Source organism: Numida meleagris, chromosome 8 (genome assembly GCF_002078875.1).
Source record: "Numida meleagris isolate 19003 breed g44 Domestic line chromosome 8, NumMel1.0, whole genome shotgun sequence".
Lineage (NCBI taxonomy): Eukaryota > Metazoa > Chordata > Aves > Galliformes > Numididae > Numida > Numida meleagris.
The window spans coordinates 6,107,699-6,129,322 of NC_034416.1; the positions used below are offsets into that span (position 1 = coordinate 6,107,699).

A 21,624-nucleotide genomic window follows, 5' to 3' on the forward strand; every position below is an offset into this window, starting at 1 on the left:
TAGGCGATCACACAAGGAATTAAATGACTTTCATATCGGCTGCGTACTGATTATCCTGTGCACTGTGGACATCATCTTACTCTTGTTACTCCTGTTTTGCTGAGAAGTAGTTCTTCTCTTGCTTTTTGTAGCTAATCATCTTTATTTTTTTCCTAGAAATGAGCTCTCTTATTGGGGCTCTTTCTCCTCTGCGTTAGTAGAATTATCTTGTTACCAAATTTGGCATCAGGGCTATTTATGTTTCTAGAAACTCAACAACTAGTTGAGTAAGTAAGGGTGCTCCTGACACAGACTTATATGATGGAGGGCTGGAGCATCTCCCCTACAAGGACAGGCTGAGAGAAGAGCCTGGAGAAGGCCTTCCTTATAGCGGCCTTCCAATACCTGAAGGGGGCCTACAGGGAAGCTGTGTAGAGGGACTTTTTAGAAGGGCAGTGTCATGGTTTTGTGATTTTCGGTTATTGGTATTCCACATCATAACATCATGTAGTGAATGTACCTGGTCCTCAGAAGAGAAGGACTACTACAGTCCCCACGGTACTTTGCTCCTCTGTTACCATTTTCCAGCCGGAGGGAAAAGATAAAAGCTCGCAGTATAAAAACTTGCAGATCACGAGTCCTCGTCCCCTTTTTCCGCCGTCTCTCGTCTTGGCAGCACCTCGCTCTCCAGCCGTCTTATCGTCGGTAGTAGAGTAAGGCCTACCTTGATTTTGGGACATTCTCTCTCTCTGCATTGGATTTATCAGCTTAAATTGTAATTATATTGTTTTATAGTGTGTTGTTTTGCATTCCAATATCTTATTTAGTAAATTAGTTTGTTTCTCCTCAGATTGTTGCCGCTGTTCTTTGCTCTCAGGGCCATCTCCCTACCCTTTTCCCCTTTCCCCTTTTCCCTGGGCATGGGCCCGTGGGTCCCCCGTCCCCTTCGTCACGGAATCGGGCCTAATGCCCGTAAACCGTTGACAGGCAGGTAGCGACTGGACAAAAGGAAATGGTTTTAAACTGGAAGAGGGTAGATTTAGACAGATATCAGGAAGAAATTCTTTACTATGAGGGTGGTGAGACATTGGAACAGGTTGCCAAGTGAGGCTGTGAATGCCCCCTCCCTGGAAGCATTCAAGGCCAGGCTGGATGGGGCTTTGAGCAACCTGGGCTAGTAGGAGGTGTCCCTGCCTACAGCAGGGGGGGTTGGAACTAGATGATCTTAAAGTTCCCTTCCAGCCCAAACCATTCTATGATTCTGTGTTCTTCACTTTCCTGTCTTTCTTCTTCAGCTATTGGCTTTTGCTTTAACAAGCAGTCAGTCATCCTAAATAACATAAGCAGTCATACAAAATAAGTAGGAGTTCCCAATTTACTGCTGATACTGAAAAGTAATCATATCCCCATGCAACACCAGGAAAAACACATTAGCTTTCTTATTAGCATCTTAGTGAAGTAGAATCTGAATGTTTGGGTGTGGGACACCCGGTGTTTGTTAATCACAGGAGTGGGCCCAGAACTAGGGGCAGCAAATATTCCTAACTTGTTCCAGTAAAATAAGTAATGCAATTATTGATTCACTAGTTGATTCACTAACTAGAAAAATAACAGCTGCACACTATTTGTTCCATGCTGTTAAGTGTACTGGCAGTCTATGTGGGTGTGGTAATAAGGCTTCATTGGCAGTTGTTTAGGATGACTCCAACAGCCATGACTGGCAAGTCCCCAGGTCAGTTTTGGAGGTCACTTCAAATGAGTTAGTTACATTTCTTCATATAGGCCTCTGCAAAAATCTCAAGTGGCTAGATGGCATCTTCTGTGAAATTTCCACTTCCTGCGTACCAGTGATTGTCTTGTACAAAAATCTGCAATAAGGGCTGTGTCATGAAGACAACGTCATTAATTTAGTTTAAGCTGCATATGTCTTTTAATTTTCCTCATAAGAAAATATACGAGTGTTCTTTCACACCATCTCATTGGATTATTGCTTGAACAGTATTTCAATACTTGTGTCAGTTTTATCTGAAAGTGTCATCCTCAAAGTACTGGGACCTAGCAAGCACGATGGTCAATGACGCATAGCTTTCTGGCTTGGCTGGAAAGAGATTTCACTATTCCTGTCTGAGCACTGTTCAATTGAGTTTTTAAGACCGGTTGATACTAAGTAGAACATTGCCACCTTTTGGTCATAAAGGGAAGAAGTATAGTTAAAGAAGCAGCATTATGCAAGTTGGGGATGCTGCAGCAAGTCTGTTTAATAGTATATTCATTTGCAGTGTAACTGCTCAGTAATGGTAGCCCAGTTCTGCGAAGGTTGTAGGCATCATTTGTTTTGATTGTGTGTATTTCATACCATGGTGATGTGTTTAGAGAGAATATATTATGCTACATACTAATTATGTTTTCCTGAGGACTGAATTACATATGCATTGTGAAGATAGTATGAAGGCTACCATGGTTACCATTGTGCAGGCAGCAACTTATTTTATACAGTGCCAATTAATCTGAGGTAATGCTTGAGAGAGAAGAACGTTGAATAAGGAATGCTAATGTCTCAGCTGAAAGATGGAAATTAGATATAAAAGCACAGCTTTTATTGAAGATTGTATGTCAGGGTCAGCATTTATAAATGAATCCAACTGAAAGACTAAATCCAATAGTCCTCTATCCTCCATTAAAAAAAAAAAAACAAAAAAACAAAACAAAACAAAACAAAAAAAACACATTGCTATCTAGGCCTAACTGACACGCAAGGCACTGCTGCTTTACATAAGATATTCCCTCAATAGGAGGTTTTTCCCTTCACAAAATTTTAAAGCTGTATTCATGTGGTGCTGTTTGTAATTGGATATTATTGCTATTTTAGAAAGAGGGTGCAGTTTCATCCTGCAAAGATATCTAAGCTTGGTGCTGCCTACAACTGCTAGGGACAAATCTTATACCTCTGGCCAAAGGCTTCTGGGTGGAGAAGGCTGATTATAACACAGTTCTAGCTCCGTCCTGTTCCTCATAGCTACTCAGTTTTTTTGACTGGGCTTCTTAGTCAATTTATCACATCAGCTTGAGATAGATGTCAAATCTGATGTGCAAGCTGTGCATAAAATATAGTTATAATTCTTCTGTTCCCATATTTGCATGTCTGTTTTGCACTGAGATCCAAATTCTTCACCAGTTCTGAATACAAAACAATTATGTTGCAATTTCTAGATGGAAACTTTGAGGAAAGGTCAAGTGAAGACACAGAAGAAGCTCCTGACAAAACTGCAGATTTTCTGCTTGAACATTTTTGTAAGACTCTCTGTGCCTATTTATATCAACACAGCATAAAAGCATTAACGAGTAGCTGAAGAACAGTGCTGTGTAGTGTCATGGCCACTGCTGATGTTTTTTATGCTGCCATAGGAATCTCATCGAGTTTTGCTCTTGATTCTCACTGCAGCAGCTGTTCTTACCTAGCAACAAAGATCTAACTTAGTTCTAATTAAGCAAATCACTTAAAGACTGATAATACCAACATTTTAAAGCTGCTTCAGGATAGAAAGGTTCAGACAAACATCAAGATGAGTTTAAAAATCCTATGGGCTTTGTGCTCAATTCTTACAATTTTTTTGCAAAATGTATATAACATTGAACACTGAACATTTAATCTTCAGCAGAACTTCTACTACTTGATTCTGCAAAATGTATGAAGAGCTGAATTTAAATTTACAAGCTAACTTTATTCTGAAACAGATGAGGGAGGGAATGCTTGTGTGATCCATTCTGCTGGCTGAGCAATACCATGTTCTATGGGGCTAGCAATTTTTGGCAAAGGAGCAATGGTAACAAACAGTTGGGAGTCAGTAACTTCAGCTTATGCAGATGTTCCAGCAGTAAATAGTTGCCTGAGGCAGAAGTTTCAATGCTTAGGTCACAGAATATTTATCTTAAAAAAAAAATAATAATTAAGCTACTAAAATGCAAAGACACCTTTTGCAAGAGTTATTCGTTAACAAAATTCATTGGCTTCTATGACTCACAACTGTATTATTACTGTTTATCATTAAAAAGTAATTTACTCTGCATAGTAAAGTACTTTTCTGTGATCTGAGGAATTTTCAACAATATTCCTGGGTAAAAGAAAGTATCAAATTTCAGAACTATTCACTCACCAGCGATAGTTGTTCTTAAAATAATTCTACAACATTCTTAGCATTCTGGTAGTTGGACTGAAGATGTTTAACTATTTGCAGAATTAATCATGGGACTCTTAACTATGTTGTATAATGAACAGCTCTCTTGCAGTACTTGGAAATTAATATAGTGAGGAGTATATCTCTGCTAGATGTAATTCAGAATTTTTTTTTCCTTTTACTTTGTATTTTAACAGGATACAATTTAGATTATTTCGATTATTTTGCTTCTAAGATCATGGCTTAATGAATACTTTTTTTCTGAGCTGGGCAGAGTTCCTGATCTGTGTAGAACAGAAACCTTAGTTTCTCATCCTGATGAAATCTGCATATTGTCTGAACTTAGGTTGTGGTGAAATGGTTTATTTCTATGAGTTTTTATTATTAATGCTCCCAGTTAGTGATTTCATTTTCTCTGTTAAAAAAATCATGAAAATGTTTTGCAGTCTTCCCCTTAGTTCTAGCAACAGAAACAGATGATTCATAAAGAGAATGCTGTACCTGAGCAAGTGACTAAGAAGTTGAGAGCTCCAGATAGGTCAATTGCTGGTTTTGCTTGTAGGGCTGAAAACTGCAGTTATGGTAGCAACATATTTCAGATATGGATACGTCAGGAGAGGTGGATGAAGTGTTTTTCGGAGCATCTGGTTCTTTGGATGGATGGACACACAGATGGAGGAGTTCTGATCGGCTGAACATTACGGAGGTTATTCAGCAAGCTGGCAAAGATTTGTTTCTCCACCAGGAAGCCAGCAGTAGTGCTGTAGGCCATTACAAGTGAAAACCTGGAACTAAGAGGACAGAAGGTAACTTGAGAATACAAGGAAAACTACATTAATTAATATTATTTTTAGATGATTAACTTTTTAATTAAAATTTCAGTTCAAGTAGTTATAGAGAAAGTTTAGGCATAAAGGAAAATTAGGAAGTAATATAAAAGCAACTTACTCCATTTGCAATCCAAATGAAATTTTTTTTTTTTTTTTTTGCATTTATGTTATCTTTAGAAATCAGGACTCATCCTACAGGCACAAAGCATTTCAGTGAGACAAAAAAGAACCTAATTGTAGTTTGCTTGACAATAGCTGTTGCAAGCTAGTGTATGCTAAATTATATTCAAATAAAATGTTGAATTACTTACCTGTTGAAGAACACGTTGATTATCTGTTTGAAGAAGGACAACAACTCCTTTTAATGGTGTTAGCTTATCCCTCCCATCCCTTCTGCATTAACAATTCATTAATTCCCTGACCTGTGGCAACTTTTGTGTTCGTACTTGAAGTATAAAATTTAGCGTAGCAAAGAGATGAGACTGGTAAGCAGTATATAATTGATAATATGTCCAGTAACTTTGACATTTTATGCTTTGCAGTAAGTGTAAGCACAGGATAAAAGTGGCTGTTTCAGCACATGTAGCAATAACCAAATAAGCTGGCTTAAATTTTAGGTTTTGTCTGTAGTCAGTAGAGGATGGTACTCTGTACTGACTAATGTCTGGATGGAAGGAGCCAAGAACTACAGCTACAGAAGATTCCCATTAATCTGTTTTGTAGCACATTGTGTGAGTATCGAAAAAAGAATTGGATTTGTATATTGCCTGCATGCTCACCACTTGACATTTGAGTATTTTATTCATCAGTTCTACGACAGTGTTTCTTGTCATGTTTGATTGTTAGACTTCCTATAAAGTTCTTTTAAGATATAACTCCATTTGGAATAACTATAAGGTTATTCTGTCCTTAAGGCAGAAGTAGTAAGACACACTTCTGTTTTCACTGGAGCATATGTAATGTAGAGGAAGACAGTGTTTCCAGTGAACTGAATTCTTTAGTGTGGAAGAAAAAGAGTCCTAGTGAACAGACTTCTGCTCATTTACTCCCTGCAGAGAAATGACATTTGTTCTCAACAGCATTTTCTCTTGAGAGGACCAGTTATTGGGTTATGTCACAAGCAGTCTACTGTTCTTCAGTGATACATTCCTTAAGGCATACATGGATCACTTTCAATACTCAGTGATCCAAATTCAACTCTTATTGATTGTATGAATGTGCTGTGGTTATGAGAACAGAAATTGTTCTTGTGTATGTGTTAAAGTTCACTTGGTATTCTTTCTGATGCGGTGTTGATACATGCTTCTCCCTCTATATGTTATGTGTGTGTGTATACACAAACATACAAATATGCTTATTTGAAAAAAAAGTTTGTGTTCTTTTACATCTAACTGGCTGGCTTTGATTCTACACAGCCCCCTGCCATGAATATTGGGAATATTTGCATTTCCTCTCTAGGGAATCAGAATAGCAGAGGCTCACTTTCTCCCATCCCATTGTTGCTGGTTTGAGGGTAAGTAGTAGACATTATTGCTAATTTTCATAACTCTACGGATGATGAAAGCAGTCAAATTCCAGACATGTGGAAAAATTACAATGAGAAAAGACAGTAAAAATTATGAAAATTATATGAGTATCTCCCCATATCTTCTTTTGAAGGAACCTTAGTAAAATAATTAAATGCTCTGGTAACCTCTGGTGTGAGCAGGCCTCATTAACTTGGCTTGGTCTGTGCAGCTAAACATCAAGAATACACACAGTAGGATGCAATCAGCAAGAACTCAGCATTGACTAGAACTGGCATGTTTGTTTTTCAGGTACTTTTGTACTGCAATACAGTTGCACCAGAAATGAGTACAAGAGGGGGAAAAACCACCATCTCTTGTCAAATAATTGGGGAAACAATCCGCTTAAGAACTTTGTGCAGCCTGGACTCACAGCTTTTTTTAGCTTTCCTGGTTAAATATATTGAGCCAACTGTTCTGGTGGTTTACACAGTACATTAAACAACTTAATCATGCTGTCCTGTCTTGCATTAATAATTTAGCGTTTGTATTCTTGAAGCAGATATGTTTCCTTCTTTTGCTCTGTTTTAGTTCTTCTTCAGAATACAAATTCTGACTCATTTCCATTTTCTCCAGACCTGACACCATAAAATTTTTGTTTTCCTATTTATTTTATAACATTCAAGTCCAAAACTTGAGTGTTTTGAGGACCACTGCTGTGTTTTTCCAGTGAATATTCCATCCATTGAATATTTCCCAGAATTCTTGAGCATCCTTCTGGAAGGGGGATGTTCTGGGACAATACCTTTGAGATAGAAGAACTTGTTCTTCTTTTTGAATTTTTCTCAGAACTAGTTGCTTTCAGTAGCCATGTTTTCCCGGGTAAGTATTTATTCTGGATGCACACATTAAAGGAATAAAGCCTATAAAGTTGTAAGTTTTAAGATGGAAATGTAATGTACTTTAATTAAAATTGTAGTTGTAAACAAATACTACTATTGAGTTAAAATTGTTGGACTGCCACTACTGTATTTGCTGTGCTCACCAGCTGCATCAGGTCTTAAGAAACAGGAAACAAAAGCAGACCTAGGACTTCTCCATGTTTTGTTCTTTCCACCTTCTCTATTAAGTATTTCACTAACTGGTGCAGGAGGTCTCTGGGTTGGAATTTCATATAGTTCCTATAGATTTTCCCCAGGCAGCTTTTGTTGCACTCAATTTGTATACTCAGATTAGTTGATCAATGTCTTGGTAGTCTGGCCCTTCCAGAGACTCTTTCACATGGTTCCTGCTGTATAACTGACTGAATGGTACCTAAATAAAATAGCTGTAAATAAAATAAAGCCTTCTTGCAGGTACAGAAACAATGCCAGTGGTTGCATGATTTCAGTAGTTAGATGATCTGAATAGATGTACTGTGTCGGTCTGGGAAGGAACTGATTTTCTTTATGGCAGCCCATAAGGTGCTAGGCTTTGAGTTTGTGACCAAGAAAATTCTGATAATACACTGATGTTTTTAGCTGTTGCTGAGCAATGTTTGCACAGAATGAAGGTCTTTTCTGTTTGCATTCCCAAGTAACCATCAGGTCTCATGAAGCCCTGCTTTCCTGAAAGTGGCAAAACATCTGCCTGCTGATGGGAATTAGTGAATTAATTCCTTGTTCTGCTTTGTGTGTACAGCTTTTGCTTTACCTGTTAAATTGCTTTTATCTGTCAACCCATGAGTTTTCTCACTTTCACCCTTCTAATTCTCTTCCCCGTCCCTCTGGGGGAATGTGAGTGCGCAGCGTTGCTTACTGGGCCTAATCCACAATGATGGAGTTTGAAATAATCAATAGCAGTGGATAATGTGTGTACTGGAGTCGTCTCATAGGAATGCTAGCCAAGTAGATGTAAAAATGCAGCACAGCAGTAGCTTGGGAAAGTCTTCCCTGATCCATCTGAAAACACCATTGCAAGGATTCTTGTGACAGAACGTTAATATATGCCAAGATCATGATTATTATTATTTATTTATTTAAACAGCCTCTCTGCAGCAAGAAGGAAGCAGAAGATGAAGCTGGGAGCCATGTAACAGATTTGACGTTCATTTTGCTGTGTTCCTTTGCTGTAATGTGCTGTACAAGTAGACTGCTGAGTATCCCTTAAATTTATGCATATCTTGCATGCATACTAAAGTGACTGTTATGTGGTAATGTTTGAAAGTGGTATCTCTTAAAGCAGGAGGATTTCAAATTAGAAAGAATTGCTTGTAGCTTTTTGTGTTTAATTGCAACCTTCTTGGGAGTTTTGCATACTTTTGTCAGGCCAAAACATCAGGAAATTGCAAACATCATAGGAATTAATATAGCGTGTTCCACAAAGACTTAAGGAAACTGTCTGAAGTTCTAACATTAGAAATGCCTGAGAAAAAACTTCTGCAAACACTGCAGGATACTGCAAATTGCAGTGCTGGAATCTATTCTATTTTACTTTAGCTGACAGTACTATCTAGCGCTCTACTGTTATTTTTCCTCAGATCCTGTCTTTGTGTGCTATACAAAGGAAAGCATATGTTTTTGTTTTATTACCTTTACTGTGCCAGCAAATATGCAGAATAAGAATGACTGATGCTCTGTGAGATTTCCTGTCTTTCAGGATATAATTTCTTTAACAGCCATTCTTACTCTTTTTCTTACATGTTTTTGGTACTTAATGCAATTCATCATTTCACATCTTCTTTTCTTATTGCCATTCTCCACATTTTCTACTTTTGCTGGCTTAAAGAACAGTGAAGTTGTAAAAATCGTTGTTAAGAAAGAGAAAAGGAGATCTTTAATTGTCGTTAATACAGAACTATTTTATCATAGCATGTATTAGCAAATAATAAAAAAAAAGTCAATTTAAATCAATTTTCAGAAATCAAGGAAGTAACTTGTGATAATTATATTGCTCTAACAGTTCTGCAGAGAGCACTTGGAAGTTGTAGAAAGAGTTGCAAATGTCTCAGGTTTTGTAATTCAAAAATTACACACGCTTACTAAAATAGCTTTTAAAAAAAATCAGTTAAAAGTATTGTTACATTTTACAAGTTACAGCACCTAGTCTAAAGCACAATAGATAGAAAAGCTTTCATCATAAGTACTTACTTGGGGAAAAGGATCTGACAGAAGCTGGATAGATTCACGGTCTAATACAAAATGTGGAAAAGCTTGTCTACATCTCATTAATGCCATCTTCTTACTTTGTCTCTATTCTTCCCTGAAGGCCGATCTGTAAGTACATATGACTGGAAAGTAATTTGCAGCTGGCTGAGAGTCTATAGAAAATTGTCCTGTACATCTGAAATTTATATGGAACAAATAATTTTAAAATCACGTATTACACCAGCAAGGTCAAAGGATACTTCACAAACAGTCTCTAGGATAATAATCATAACTTAGATTACTCAAAAATGATGACTTTCTTAACTGACATTAAGATGCATAATTTTGCATCACATGACCCATATAAGGTTCTTATTATTAAAAAAAAAAAAAAGAGCTTTCCAAATATTAGTGTATCTGAAGAGCTCTATGGCATGACTGTTTTGATAGGTACATTAGATAGCTGGGATAGATGAACATGGAGAATATTCATTTTATGCAACTGGAGATGGCCCTACTCACCCACAAAGCATGTTTGAAAATAAACCATTTTAATAACCGAAACAAAGTTTAATAGACAAATGAGTCTCTAACATTTCCTCTGTGATTCCCTTGTGAATTATTGTAGTGAACTCTGTTGACAGATAAGGATGAAGACTCATAGAATCATGGAATATCCTAAGCTGGAAGGGTCCCCCAGGAGGGATCAAACCATAGGGTTTGAATTTTGGGTGGCTCTGTGTTTGAGAGTGTTGTCCAAACACTTCTTGAACTCCAGCAGTCTCGGTGCTGTGACCAGTTCCCTGGGGAGCCTATCTCAGTACCAAATCACCCCCCCAGTGAAGAAGCTTTTCCTGATGCCTAGCCAGACCCTCTCCTGATGCAGCTCCATGCTGTTCCCTTGGGTCCTGTCACTGTCACCAGAGACAGGTCCTGTTTCTGTCCCTCGACTCCCCTCATGAGGAAGCTGTAGGCCACCATGAGGCCAGAACCCACAGAGCTGACTGCTGTCTCCATGGGAGATCTGGATGTCAGAATACAGTGGGGAAGGATGGTATTCAAAGACAGTTCTATTTCTTGCCGCATGAAAAAAAATGAACCAGACCACAGGTCTGCCAAGTAACTGGTCAAGTACGTACACAGCAAGCAAGGCTAGGTTCAACTATTGTGAAGGCAAGGTGAAAGGAATGATATGGCCGTGCAACTGCTCCTCTGTTACTAGACTAGAATGAACGGAGATGAAAAATTTTGCACATCTGCTTCCAAAATCTGGATGGTCCACCAAGAAGAGCATAAAATGTGCTCTTCTCTAATTAAGCATGGTGAATGTTGTTTCTCGCTTGGTGCTTGTTGTGTGTAGAGCTCCTAAAGCATTTTGGTTAAAAAGGAGGGTCAGAAAAAAGCCTACGGCTGAAAATAAAACTAATACTCCAGAAAAAGAAGGGTTGATCAGATGTGGGTGCGTGATCTTTCTCTCATGTGCGCACACCCTAGAATGAAAGTTAATGGCAAACCTTTGCAATTATAGTTGGCCAGACATTTTTTACAAGGTGATTTTCATCAGATTGTGACAATTTATAAAAAGGCATCGAGAAAAGGTCAGGCTTTGATAAAGCTTCAGAAAGAAAGTTATTTCAAGACCATCATGAAGACCTGATAATGAGAGACCTAGCAGGGCGGTTCTCATTCATTAGGGGGTGAGAGGAGCAAGGTCTTAGGTATGGTTAAGTGGCTATTCCTGTCTTTTCCCTCAGGAAACATCAAGTTAGTTGCAATATAGAAAGTTAATAAGAAAAAAAAGTTCTGCATAATGTTCTGCAGCAATACATCTAACTCAGTTGTTCTTTTATAAGCATAGCCTCTCTGAACTGGATTGGATCACCCTTACTTTTCATGACTACCTCAGTTACCTATGTTATAGCAGTTTTATTTTCAAAATTGATCCTTACCAGTGAAAACGATCATTTTAGGAATGAATAGGGAAGCACCCAGCGAAAGAGAAGGAGCACTGAAACCTGAAATGACCGTACACATAAAATCTGGGGTGGTAGTCCACTTTTATATTAACTATAAAATGCATTCCCCTTCCATACATTTGTTTGTCTCTCCAAGCAGATTTTCTCTATACATTCCAAAGTTTTGATTTCTGAGTGCTCTCAAGTTTTTCTTGTGGAATCAAAAGTCAGTTCCATTACCTTTGTGTCTTGCAGTAAAAATCATATTTGTGACTGGGGAGAGCTCAATTCTTTCATTAAGAATGCAGTCAAAGTTGAGTGCTGGTACAGATTGGCTCATTAGACCACTGCAGCAATGAGCTTCTCTCTTGTTTTAGGCAAGAGGCAAATAATAGATTCAGATATAGATTTTTCTCTTATTTCATCCTTCTTAGATATCTCTATTTTCAGAGGGAATTGTAATACCTTTACACTGATGAAAGTCAAAGTCAAAAATGCTGGCAAAAGGTCTTAGTTGTTGCTTGAAAGCATCTACAGTTTGCCAGCTTCTGAATTTTTGTCAGATGTCTCTATATATTTTATTTCTGCCTTTAGCAGCTGTTTTAAGTTGAAAGCCAGGCCTTCACATGTATAAATTAGTACTGATTCACTACTCAGTAGTTGGGATACATTTGTGTTCAAATAAAAAATAAAATAAAATCCAATCCATACATCATAATTACATCATGCTTAGCTTTTCAATTACAGAACTGCAATCTCATTTGTATGCATTACGGTTAACAGTACTCCATCTATTTTGCGATAGACAACAAAATGTGTTCTTATGTATCTTAAAAACAAACATACAAAAACCAAGCAACAACACAAATACCTTGCTAAAGAAGAAACAAATTAAACCATCCAACTTTACATCATAGCAATCATATAGTCTTTCGGTTAGAAAAACAAAATGTTGGTAGGAAACACTTTTAAAGAGGTCTTAGAATATTTCTAATTTAATAATAACAGAAAAAAAACAACAACCAGATTCAGGTGATGAAAAACATCAAGATACCCTGTAGTGTCTAGAGAATTGCAATAGCATATTTTCAAGTTGTCAAGGGGGCCATAACAAGGTATATTTCTTTTTTGGTGAAGAGAGAAATAAATGCCATTGTAAAAGCAGACCCAGGAGCATGCATTATTAGCCTTTTTGTTGTTGTTATTTCCATACTTAATTAGATAATGAAAAGAGACCAATAACTAAAAAAGCTGTGCTGAAACAGTTATAAAATTCTGTGAAAGAAGGTGTCAGAATTGGCAGGTTTCTAGCCATTAGATGAACAAATAGGAATTCCTAATATTTTCCATCAGTGCTAAAACTTCAATAGTGAATGGCTACGCATGTTTCTAGGCAAAGTCTATCAAAACGTGTTGGGTACCTTTCAGATTTTAAAGATGCCCACAGGCAATACAACTGATGGATTGATACAACTTATTTTAAGATCAATTTAGAAGCTTCTTTAGTCCTCTGTTGCTGCTTCTTCCTTCTTTCTCTCTGTTATATATGTTGTGGGAACTTCCGTACACAAGTACAATGTGAAACAAATGTAAGTTTTGTATCCATATAGCTGAATAGCTCTAAATGATGTTACTGACCTAAAGCCTTTTTTGAGGCTCTAATCTCTGCTTTTTGGAATATCCAGCTAATGAAGAAGACGTGATAAATTAAGTCAGACTTTATATCCTTTGTGAAATTTCGCAAGTGTTCCTGACTGCCAAAGCACATTTGTAGCTGAAGAGACAGTGTAGATTCTCTAAACATCCAAGCATAGCTGGGTTTCTTTTGATGCTTGTAAATTAATCTTGCTCCTCTCTCCTAAAAATCCGTGTAGCAGAAACAAGTATTCAGCAATTCTATGACAGGAGAGACTATTGTTTTAGAAGCACAATTTTTTTTCTTCAAATGATCTTGTTGACAAGAGAAAAACAATGCTAGAGTCACTCAGAATGTTTACTGCTACATGCCAAAAAATCCTTTATCCCTTGCAATTTTAATGTGTTATGTTTCCATAGAGGAAAAAAAATTCTCAACTGTCATCTCCATGCCAACTTCTATCTTTACTTCTCAAAAACATTCAGCTATGGGTCAGACCTTGCAGGCAATTCTAGATCAGCCGGAAGGCACAAGAATTTGCTTCTGTCCTAACTTTGAGTATGCTTTGGACTAACATCCATTCTTAGTTTAAAAGTTTAAAACTGTTGTTACAAGACTTCCATTACAACAGAGGATAAAAATAAAGATCACCATATGTGTTGTGTAAGATTTTAGCTGTATCCTTCTGACTTAGATTACCCCTAAAATAGATGGACATTATTAATTTAGTTTTAAGTACTCAGATCATGGAGTCATGTTATGAAGCATTACAATTTAAGACCAGAAAAGAATACTGTTCATCTGTTTTCAGAAAAAAAACTGTGGATGGAGAGCAGTAGAACTGTTTTAAGTAAGTTTAATTCATGCAACAAGAAGCGTGTTGAAACTTTATGCAAGTGTTTGTCCATGAACACTGACTGAAAATGCAGGCAGTGGTCTCGCCCCACGTTCATCAACCTGCTCAAAATATTTAGTCCTTCTCCAAATGTATAGTTGGCAGTCCTACCAGCATGGAGCATAAAGAAATGCCTGTGATTCCAAAGATAGCAAAAAAGCCCCCAAGCAGCTTGCTATTCCCACTCTCAAATCCCACACATCTACACAGTACAGCTACAAACCCACATCCCAGCTGCAGCAATCACAATCTCACAAAGATGTATGGAGAAGAGAGAGGGAGATGGAGGGATTTTTTAGCTCTGAAGTACAAGACCTTGAATAAAAAGTTAGGCATCCTGCAATTCTTCCCTTTTTGCATTATTTTAAATGTAGTGTTTTTTACTTATGCTCAAAAGAAAAGCTATTTTTTAAGCAATTCGCTTTCTGTGGAAAGTACTGCAGTAATGCTTTTGAGTATAGATTCTGATTGTTTAAATAGCAGTGAGCCTCGCTGTCAGTTGCCTACTTGCTAGCCTCTCTTCAAAGGCAAACAGGGATTCTGAATCTATACTTTCCTCTAAAAGCAGTTAGTGACATATGAAGAGATTTGATTTGTAAATGTCTAAGGCAATAGACTTCATCTTTGAAGTGTACAGAGAAAGGAAGCATGAAGCAGTGAACGGCACAGCTGTCTGTAGAAGAACCACATTCTTTTCCAAGATCACCACTTATCAAACAGATGAAACAGAAATACTTCTGTAAGATTTGTCTCAACAATAGTATAGAATATACACTACTACATGCTTCTCAAGCATGTGTAGTCTGAATGAGTTTTCACCTGCCAATGAAATGTAAAGTTTTGCAGACTCTCTTGCCACCTCCTCTGCCCCCTTTTATTTCCACATTTTAAAAAACTCCAAACAACCTGTTCTAACTTCGTATGGTGGATTGAGTATATAAAGAATCGATAATTGCCCTTTGTTTTTAGTGCTCGGACATCTAAAAATTTGCATATGTAAGTTTTTCTGTGTCAGGAAGTAAGTGATAAAGAATCACCTGCAAAATAATAAATGTGCATATCTGAACACTGGTAACGTGTTCTTAGTAAGACACTGCTGTCACCAGAGTTTCACAGCTGGGAAGTCTTAAATGCAATCTTTATTTTGAATTTTTAAGGCATTAAGATGTTCTTTTGTTAACTCTCTACAAGTGTCCAGCACAAAACAATATGGAAATAGACACTATTCTTATAGAGCTAAAAGTTCATGCATTGGGGTAGGTAGGAACTCTTTTTAGAAAGGGCTTCAGAAGCAAAGGGCTCTAATGTAAATTTCAAGTCTCTCAGTTACTTTCATCTTATACTGAAATCAGTTTTAAAAAACAACAAAGAAATAAAATTATAGATAAAGTGCTAATATTTAAAAACATTTTTTTCAGTGAGTAATATTGAAAAATGTATAAAGCCGTAACCAGAGCCAGACAAAGAAGTCAACATTTTTCTTTAATAAATCCCTCTTCGATATTGATTGCTATTTCTCTTAGAAGAATTTCACTAGCTATCTTAAAGAAAATGTCCTTTGAGCATAAAACCAGTAGAGACCAATTAAGACACAGAACGTTTTCCAGCAACTTACATTCAACAGTCACAATTAAAATATTTTTAGTGCGTCTTAGGAAACCAGATCATTCTGGAAATTGCACAGTCTGTTTCATGTTTTTACACATAAGTGGGCAGAAGACTCAGAAGAACTAGCTTTTATTTGTAAAATTGCTTTTTATATCAAATAATAAAATATGCAAATATGTAAAATTTTTCCCTATCCCATGTTTAAGTTATTTGAAAAAAACTCTCCATTTATTTTTTAGATGTTAAGCTGGTTTTAATTAAATCTGTTTCACTTATGAAATCAAGAGACCTCTCAAATCACCAATCAAATATTTGAAAATAAATTTCACAGAAATACAAAAATTAAACTTGTATAAGTTGATATTTCAACTAACTCAAAAGTACTTTAAATTACTTAGAATCTGTAACACGTGAAGCTTAGATTATGATACTACACGTACAGTCAAAATTCTTTTTCAGAGTCACCTGGTAAGGTGATGAGAGTCAGAAACATTTATTTTTTAAAGCATCCTTCATACGTTTTGCAAAATTGCATTGAGGAAAAAAAATACTCTGTTTGGACAAAGATTGAAAACAATTTTTTAAAAAGCATATTGCACTTCCCATTGCAGCAGCAGCAAAATGGTAAAACAGATCATAATCTCTTGGGCATGGGCATAGTGAGCAGTCTGACACTTTGAACAGCTAATTTGTCTGCTGCATTTGTCCAGCTCTAAATCCACACTCTGGAAGAGAATGTGGATATATTCTTTTTCCTGTTTCCTAAACTAGATTCTTTTTATTGTGTTCCTCGCTGAACTTTATTCTGTCTTTCCTAATCTTTATTCTGTCAATGCCAGCCAAAATCTCTTGGGTCCCCCACTTCCCCTCCTAAAACTTCAGACTCCTCTCAGCCCTTTTTACTCACCTGCGAATCTGCAGTCCTCTTGAATTCTCAACCTTTAACTTCCATTCCTAACATTTTTGCTGTTACTTTCCTCCATTCCACCCCATTTCTCAAAAGCACAGGCAACTGCCAGTGTAAAAAAAAAGTGTTTTTTCTACAGTGCTGAAAAGTCTTAAGCTACCCCTAACACATAATACAAAGTGCTTTATCTCACCACGCCTGTTTTGTCAGCAAATGCCATAAAAGCTAAGCAATCTAAACAAGCTTTGTTTCTCCATCAGGCAACTGCTTCCTGTCCTTTTCTGCTACTCAGACCCAAAACTAATGTTTGCAGACCAAGGTCACACTAGTGATTCCTTTGTTACACTTATTTCCCTTCTACGTAGATCCTGCCCTATTCCTATGTTCATTTTAATGTGTATTTTTTTTTTTCCAGTATGTCACAGGAGATTATAGAGAGAACAAGCTCCCAGTTCTAACCAAGAGCCGTTTATTTGGACCCCTCCTTCTAGCTCCAAGCATCACGAAACAGCTGTTACACTGCAGGATGGCGTATTTCCAGTCCTTCCACTTTCCAAAGCTGTGGCCGTTGGTGCATGCTCAGTTAGTCTGAAGAGATTGTTCATTAATAGTCTGGGCATGTAGATGCTGTGTGAGAACAGACAATATACAGCTTGCTCAGGGAAAAAAGTTGGGAAAGGCTTGACTACAGTAACAATGTGGCTTTCTGAGGACTGACCAAAATTCTGTCACCTGATTTTAAAAATCTGGATAGGTTTTTGTAGGGGAAGCAAAAGCACAGTAGTGCTAAAGGCCATCGCATTAAGGTTCTGACCAAAGTCTAATATTTTCAAAAAGAAAAGGTTAGAGAGAATAAGGGAAAAATGAAATGCAGACTTAAAAAATAATAAAAATAATCCAGAAATATACTGCTTCCTTAGGTTAACGCTCAGAGACATCTGCAACTGCTTTGGCTGAAATAAAGTAAAACGATAAGGGGAATGTGTATGTATATCAGCCTAGAAAAGCCATTCAACATGGAAAATTGCACATAGCTGCTTGGCAGAGTTAGGAGCTAGAGAGAACTGGATGTTACTAAAAAAGTGTCAGAAAGCCTTAATTGTAGCGATGCTGACATCCCCACCTAAAATGTGTACACTATCAAGGCACCCAGCAAAAAATCTCTTCCTAATGGGATTTTCAGCTTTTGTAAAATGAAGAAATGAAGCCTATTCTCATTCCCATATGCTTTTTTTGGGGGGAGGAAAAAAAAACCCACAAACCACACTATCTCTTGTGTGTTTCCGTGACAAGCAGCCTTTATTTGTATTACTTTTTCACAGTAGGCTTTCTTCAGCAGAATCATAATGACCCCCAGGGAAATGTATCAGTTATTCTGTCCCAATAGAATACATTTATGCTGTATCATTACTACTTTAAAAGAGGTTACTTATTGTCCTCAGGAGAACATTTCAGCTGCATTACCCTGACAGTGTCTCCTTCCAGATGTATTTTCATCCTCAGGAAGAGCTGATGACAATGCATTGTTGACAAGAAAATCAGAATTGTTTCCACAAACATTTAAAATCAGCCATACTAGAAATTTCTCTGCAAGTATCTATTCAAGTATCTTCAAAATAAATAAATAAATAAATAAAGTTTCCTGTGTTCAGAGATTTTATTGGAAGGAGAAAAATCTGAAAGTTGCTCACAAAAGTACAAGGAAAAAAAGAGTGAGGTAAAACTGGGCCTCCTAGAGCATTACTTGATCTGAGCCACTTTCACTTAAGAAATCTTAAGAATAACTTGTGCTTTAATCTTTATTTTTTTTTAATCACTGTCAGATACTCCTGAGAATAAGCTAACTCAATAAATAGGGTGGCCTGAATATTTTATACCTGAAGACCATTTGTCAAGGAAGGATAGAAGTTGAATCCCTTCACAATTTTGCTACAGATTCTTAGCATTACATTCTTTTTTTCATTAACTGTTTTTATCATTAACTGTCAGAAAATAGGGATAAGGAACTTCAGAAAAGTCAACGACCCCAACTGTACTAATTTTAAATGTTTGAGAAGTATTTAGAGAGAGATGGGCCTTCCCTGCAAAGCATCGTATAAATCGTTGGAGTAAAAAAAATCTCTTTCTACTTTCTTTATTTTGGCAGAAAAGAGAAGCAAACGGGAACGGCTCTGTAACCATAGTAACGTATGCCCGTATTTTTTCCAAAGAATTTCTGAGGCACTGCAATTTGGATTCTGCATTCTGAGGATAAAGTTTGTGTCAAGGAAAAGAACAGAATAACTATTTTGTTGCAGTGCCTTATGACACCTTTTTTAAAGGTTATTTTTTTCTATCAAATCACCACTGATCTAATAAACATTCATCAGGTGCAGATGACTATGCCAAAATACAAAGTTGTTAACTGAAATGATTCACTACCTGTAGAAAAGCCGCCTACTGTCCTCAGACAGCCTGCCTCAAAAAATAGAAACATGGCTTTGCACCAACATGGCAGAACCTAAAGGGTTTCAAGGGGAATGACACACCAGGTATGTTTCTAATGATGGAATATTGCAGTTTCTTTCTGTACCTGGTTGAAAATAATCATATAGAATAATTATAGAAGAATAATAAATTACTCTGTAACAAGTAGACACAACAAGCTATTAGGTCTCCTGAGCTAATCATCTGCTAATTTAAAGGCAATAGGCTCAAAGTAAGTCTCCATGCTCAAGTTGCTAAGACTCTCTGTCAATAGCCTGCGTATAATGCAGTCTCCAATTATACCTCATTGCAAACTGTAATGACTACAAATTACAGCAGTAATTGTATTATACAGCAAAGTGATTTGATTCATTGCTTACAAGGCATACTTAATAAGCTGAAGTAAGATTATTTCTGTATTCCATCTCCAGAATCTATTTTTCTAAGAGCAGTTTTCTGGGACATCTTTCACCCAACATCTCATTGCTCAGACTGCCACTGCTATTTAATGCTTTTACGGAGGTACGTCTGGTAAGGTAAGAATCAGGAAGCAGCACAACCATCAGGAGATAAAATGTGGGGACGAATGGAGATAAATAGACAGCCCTGTATAGTGGAGAGCTCTTTATATGAATCTGTTGATGAGCATGGGCAGGCAACCGACTAAACAGATTATGTGAGTGTTTCTGTTAGGTTACAGTTTATTTTAATAACAGTTTATTTTAATCATAAATGCTGCATAATGCATTTATTGTCATCTTACAGTCAAAGGAAAGACATTTGTGAAATGCTGTATTTGTTTGGAAAGAAGAGGCTCAGGGAAACAAAAAATGTTCGTTTTTTCAGTTGCTATTTTGCTTGCTGTTCATGTATTAATAGAACAATCTCCTTAATCAAAATGCAGATTCAGGTTGTTCTTTAGTAGTTTATTATAACAAAGATTATGAAAATTAGGAAAGAAGCCAGAACAGCAATTTACTCTGTTTTGGAATAAGCTAAAGAACACCTGAGAGCTTTACCAGGCTCTCCTTTGGCACGATCTGGAAAAAAAATGTTCAGCATCTTCAGATTAGGATGTTGGCAGCCACAGTAGTCTACCTTTCTTTATCTTCAATGTGTGTTTTGATAATATTAACAATACCATTTTAAAATGTTCATATGAATTCCCAATGAAAAGCCTGAATTTCTGAATGCCTCTGTTTTTCCTCAACCGTCTCTGCAGTTGCAATTAAAGAGGGAGAATAATCTGGTTGTCATACTTGACATTCTTGTTATACTTTGAACAGAAGCACATAACTCTGAAGCCAGGAAGCATTTTTAATAATTGAAAGAACTTCATATTCATGTAAGCTGCACATAAGAAACATACATTTTAGAATGCTTTTCATCCCAAGAATGAGGTCAATAAATTCTTAATTTTATAAGGATTCTTTCTTTTCCCCCTACATAAACAATTATCTTTTAAACATATTACAGCTTCAGGTCATATTTTTATGCAAATGAAAGTTGGTGCTTTTTTTTAATATTATTTTAGTAAAAATATTTCCTTTTTAGAGATGTGGTGCCATTAATTATGACTTAATTGATCTGTCTGACAAGAGTTCCATATGCATCTACGGTTCAGGAAAAAAATCTTTGCTTGTTGAATTTTGATTGCAGCCGTGTATTAGCAAGAGAGAAGCATGTTCTCATAGCAGTTGTTTGCTTATTTTAAAAATAATAATTAAAAAAATAGGTAAAGGATTTATTATTTAGAATTATTATTGCAAATCTCCTACTTCCATCCCAAGACACATAGCTTTTTCTTTCTATTCAGTAAGTAAAAAACATAACATGCACAGAACAAGGGAAGGTAAAGGCAAAAATTCTCATTAAAAAATCAGGCTTTTAAAGTCATGAAAATCAGCATTACTGTAATGGCTGACATTGGAAGGCAGTAATATGAGTCACTTAATATACATTCAAAACTCACTTAACCTAGGCTGTATTTTATCATGTATATGGAAAGCATACCCTTCAGTTTTTAACCTTGAAAATCTACACCAAGCATTTGATATCACTGGGTTTGAAATTTTTCATTTATTGTCTCAGACACGTGAAGCCATGTTATCTTCCAGACCCAAATCAGAAAAGATAGAAAATATGCAATAGCTTGAACATCTTAAGTGTCTTGGTGATGTAGAAGAGTAAGTCCCAGTAATTTACACTCAGTCACTTAAACACCGTAAAAAAGCTTATAAGGTCAGAAATCTTATAAATGTAAAATTGTTTTATGGCTTATTAAAATTATCAATAATACAAATGTCAGGGAAATGGAATGCCCTCTTAGCATGAAAACCACACCATAAATGTCTGTAAGTATTAAGGCAATGCAAAACCCATAAAGCAATACAATTCCCTTATTTGTAATCAGGGACAAGTAGTCCATCTCATTTAACAATACTAAATCTATTTATATGGAGACAGCAGTAAATACGTTGCCATGTTTTGTCAGGGAATATACTTTGGTTACTCCAGGAAGCAAAAATATATTTTTCTAATTC

The 21,624-nt window shown here is 36.6% G+C and overlaps 2 long non-coding RNA genes across 4 annotated transcripts in view; one reads left to right on the forward strand and one right to left on the reverse strand.

Annotated features, from left to right (window-relative positions):
* LOC110403001 overlaps nt 1-9,034 on the forward strand; it is a 97,254-nt gene extending 88,220 nt beyond the window's left edge. For both annotated transcript variants that reach the window (XR_002441444.1, XR_002441445.1), the window contains 4 exons: nt 4,717-4,960; nt 5,602-5,715; nt 6,400-6,497; nt 8,515-9,034. This is a non-coding gene — a long non-coding RNA (uncharacterized LOC110403001). The remainder of the gene's footprint in view (nt 1-4,716; nt 4,961-5,601; nt 5,716-6,399; nt 6,498-8,514) is intronic.
* LOC110403002 overlaps nt 1-18,278 on the reverse strand; it is a 50,432-nt gene extending 32,154 nt beyond the window's left edge. For both annotated transcript variants that reach the window (XR_002441453.1, XR_002441454.1), the window contains exons 1-3: nt 16,616-18,278; nt 9,618-9,741; nt 4,656-4,945 (exon numbers count right to left, since the gene is read on the reverse strand). This is a non-coding gene — a long non-coding RNA (uncharacterized LOC110403002). The remainder of the gene's footprint in view (nt 1-4,655; nt 4,946-9,617; nt 9,742-16,615) is intronic.